Below are 4,948 nucleotides of genomic sequence, written 5' to 3'. Positions count from 1 at the left end.
AATTACAAGCCTCAAGATTCATTTTTTACAGTGTGATAAAACATTATTTGTTTAATGTTAATATGTATTATTTAAATGTGTTTCTACTGTCGCTTTTTTGTCAGACAAAAAGTTTATCCTACTCACTTGTGTGCATTAGGGGTTGCACAGACTAGTCAACTGGTCGACTTTAATGCTCTGCCATGACTCTTTTTGATTGACGTCAACCAGTCGCGCTGCCAGATCGTGTGGTTTGATCTGAACTACATGGCAGCTTTACATACGAAGGTGGTTCACTAGATGAAAGATTTAAAGTAATGTTCTTATATCAGCGTCAATGATTCACACGAACTTTGAGTGAACTTTAAATTATCAAACAGGTGCCAGTTAGGTCGCTCCATGCAAATACCCTAGAGCAGTGCTTCCCAACCCTGTTCCTGAAGGCACACCAACAGTCCACATTTTCAACCTCATCAAACACACCTGAATCATCTTATCATAACATCAGAAGAGACTCCAAAACCTGAAGTTAATGGGTCAGATAACGGAGACATCCAAAATATGTACTGTTGGTGTGCCTCCAGGAACAGGGTTGGGAAACACTGCCCTAGAGCAGATGATAGCCAGTTGCGTTTATTATGTGATTGGCTGTTGTCCTCTGCGAAGCATAGATGCACATCTTGCCGTTTCGATTAAGGATTTCTAATGCGATATTCCAAAATGTGCATAACGACAGGTGGATGGAAACATAGCTAACGTAGTCTCACTTTTTCATATTACCCCACCCAAATGAACAGCAAGACTATTCAAAACCATTCCATAGCTCTGCACATAAGACTTAAAAATAATGTATTATGCATTCCTGGCCAGTAGGTGGCAATGTCACATTGAAAAAAAAAACACGTCTGTGCACAAAGGGTCCAATAGTACACCATTCCATTTAAAGTTCGCAGTTTTTAGTTGATTGCGTAAATGTCCCTCCAAGAAATGAGAAATCCTTACATTTATTTGTTTTAAGTAAAGTGTATTGTGATGCAAGCATAAGCAACAAAGCATCAGTAGCTATGTTTCCATCCAAAGATGTGAATTAAATGAATGCGCAAAACTGGATTATCACATAAATGATGTGTGAATAAAGCAGCGATTCCATCCAATGAGCCAAAGAGAACAAAATCGTCACTTGCTGAATAACTGGCACCAAATATCAACAGTAAAAACGGCATTTGGAGAAGGAGAAGCTGTGTGCATCTTTTCTTTATTTATTACATAGGTGCATTTGACTTTATGCAGCATTACGCAGATCGATCGAAATCTGTCTTAAAGCGGTGCATGCTTGTTAGAAAATTTGTCCTGCTTGACGCTGTGCAGACATCGCTTGACTGTCACATGTGGCGTCGAAGTACTGTGACAGCGCTCCAAGATTAGATGATTAATTCAGCTGGTGCAGCGTCTGAAGAACAACTGCAGGAGCTGCGATGACGACACTGAAATTACACCATTGGCTAGACTCACCGCATGACAACAACCATATACTCTTTTTAAGAACTATTAGCATCTAAGCAACTTGATTTCTTGTCAAATGTAAATAAGATGTTCAACATGTCACTCACCACCAAGGCTGGTAGACAGGTAACATGACCCCCAATGTGCACAAAGTCTCAGCATTTGGTTTATGGCATGCTTTAATTCTTTACCCTGCTTCAGCCTGTCCTCAACTTCTGAACTGCAGAGCAAGTTTGTCCTCAAGTTGTGCAAGAAAGTCACAGACTGATCTAATGCGGCGTGGGCAGAGTCTTCCTGAGCTCAAACGCAGCGAGTGGAACCAGAACATTAAGCACTCTAATGAGCCGCTCAGGTGTTCAGAGCTGACCAGAATGCTGAGGAAGATCAGCCTTCGTTCTTTCCACGACACTCACTTTCTAATAACCCGCTGTCTGCCCAAGCTTGAACCTAGAATCTAGGGGGACGAGAAACCATCTCTGACTAAATGAGAACTGCGATAATGGTTGTCAGTTAGCACTGGGTAAAGATTAACAATTAAAGATTAAGTGAAAGCTGTGAAAGTGAAATACCTGATGTAGAGTATACTGTAGTAGCACATAAAATCACCAGCTCCAATAAGATGTCTTGAATTCAATCCAGTCCCATGGGTTAGACTCTATTATACTGTACATTATGTGCAAGATTTAATGAGCACACAAGAGGAAATGTTTGCTTTCCAATTCATATCTGTGAATGAGTTTTGTTTAAGAGTTGCACGTTATGGCCAGTTCAGTCTACTGTGAGATGCTGATTTGTAACAGCAGACACTTTGTCCGGTTTTGTCAGATCAGTGTGTTGCCCCTGCTGGCACTGGTCAATGCTCATTTTTGATCAGGCAGAAAACAGAAGACTGAAAACAGTAATGGTAAACACATAGTGAAGCTATTTGGAGAAAATCTTCTATAGTGATGTCTCAGTTGCTTCTGTTTATGGAATTATTATCAGGGTATATGCAGGAATCCTAAAGGTAATTTCATTGCCTTTTTAAGACTTTTTAAAGACCTTCTCAGAATATTTAAAGACCTCATAGCTGCTTCAAGTTCTAATGAGTATCAAGCCTTTCACTTAATAAACAGTTGTTAATAAACAGTTGTAGTTAAATAAATCAGAGGAGCACAACCATTCAAAAGAAACAAAGCTTGAAAGAATAAATTACGCGGTTGTTTTCAGCGACAGGCTTCAGCCACTGTTTAACTCGTCTTCCTCAAACCAGGAGTACGCAAACTTACATTTTTCCATTTTGCCATCTGTTTTGCTCTATGATTTTGCTACATGTAGAGATCGTCATATCACCTTCCCACGTTTGTCTCAAATTACATGACATCAACTCGATGAAGGAGCTTGGCTGGACGCATCCTAGCCTGAACCAATCTCTTGGATCGAGCATGCTGTTGGTAATATTAGAAGGAAAATAAATATATTTATGCTTTTTTGGACTCAAACACTTTGGACAATGCTTGAACAACATTTAAGACCTTGTAAAAACATGATTACGTTTTTTAAAAACCTATTAAGGGCCTTTGGTTTCTCATTATTGATTTATCAACTTTTAATACTTTTTAAGGCCCCCTGGACATCCTGATTATTGTTTAGGATGGCACGGTGGCTAAGAGGTTAGCATGGTTGAACCAACAGGCCTTTCTGAGTTTGCATGTTTTCCAATTGTCTGTGTTGGATTCCTCTGGGTGCTCTGGTTTCCCCCACAGTCCAAAGTCACGCTGTATAGGTGAATTGGATGATCTAAATTGGCTGTAGTGTGTGAATGGGAGAGTGTGTGGGTATTTTCCAGCACTGATGGTTGTATTCTTAGTGCTGGATTGCGGCTAGAAGGGCATTTGCTGGTAAAACAATTGCCAGAGTAACTGGTGGTTCATTCCATTGTGGAAATCCCTGTTAAAGCAGGGAATAAATTGAAGGAAAGTGAATGAGTGAATCATTGTTTAGATTGCTCTTGAAAACTCACAAGTATTCGTGTAATATTACATGAAACAGTGAGGTGGCAAAAGGCTTTCACGCCACAGGAATGTTTTCATAGTTCTTATAACTATTGGAAGAATTACCTCCTTTTTGGAAGGCTTTGGTCAGCCATGGTTAGAGAGTTGGACTTGTGATCCACAGTTTGCAAGTGTCTGTGAGTAACTTTGTAAAAAAGCATATACTAAATACTAAAATGTAAATTCAATTTATTTTTGTCTCTGCACCACCGAAATCACAGTTGGAAGCATTTTAGATTTAGGAACTACATTTTGGGGGAAATTAAATAAGCTCCTTCTAACTAAAAAACTAAAAGTGATGTAAGTGTTTGCTGACTGGACATTTGAAACACTAGCACTGTATTTTTAGGTGCTTCAAGACATTAGAAAGTTAATGTTAGCTTTATTCTCCATTATTTTCTCAGTCTTAATTTTAAGTAAGTTGTCATGGGTAACGTTGTCTGTAAACCTTCTATTTTGCTCCTTTAAACTCACTGCTTATACATTTATACTCCTATCTTTATTATCACAAGGCCAATCAGGGTGGATGAATGAAGGAATGAAATGTACAACTTCCACGTCAATACTGTACAATTTTATAGAAACCTTTTTTCATTATAAGCAAGGGGATCACACACATACTTAAATGTTAAAATAATAATAATTATTATTATTATTTATGTGTAATGTGCCTTTCTTAAGGCACTACAGCAATTTAAAACAACAATAAAACATTTCATAGCAGTCACAATACACAACAACAGCAAACAACTATCGAATTATAACTTAAATGCTTCACTAAAAAGATATGTTTTGAGAGATTTCTTGAAACACTCAAAAGATGAATTCCTAATATGAAGAAGCAGATAATTCCACAACCTGGAAGCAGTACAAGAGAAAGATCTCCCACCAATAGCTTTGTGTTTTTAATGAGCTGGTATAAGGTAAGAGAACCAGAAGAGCAGAGAGACAAAACTGCCAAATATACTCTGGGGCCAGCCCATGTATTGCCTTATAAGTTAAGAATCTTAAAATCAACACGTGACTGAAGTGGAAGCCAGTGTAGTTGAGAAAGCTGAGACAGGAATTAAACAGTATGACTGCAGGGTGGTGTGTGAGTTAAAACATGAGCAGCTGATTTTTGCACAATAAAGTTTCTTTATTGGCAATGATGGTTCCTTGAAGAACCTTTAACATCCACAGGAATATTTGAATCAAAAAAGTCCCCTAATAGTGGAAATAACCCATTTCAGATTATTGAACTATTTCTCACACTATGAAAAAAAAAATGATTCTATGAAAAAATTCAATGTGAAGTTCTTCAGGCAACCTTCTTCTCAACACAGGCTCATTCTGAAAAGGTACTGCTGTATACATTTTTGGAGAATGTCAAATACCTCCCAGGAGCTACGTTTATTTGCAGTTTTTTGTTTTTGCAAATCCGCCAGAGGCCG

This window comes from Danio aesculapii, chromosome 21 (genome assembly GCF_903798145.1).
Source record: "Danio aesculapii chromosome 21, fDanAes4.1, whole genome shotgun sequence".
NCBI lineage: Eukaryota > Metazoa > Chordata > Actinopteri > Cypriniformes > Danionidae > Danio > Danio aesculapii.
Note: the sequence above shows the minus strand (reverse complement) of the source record.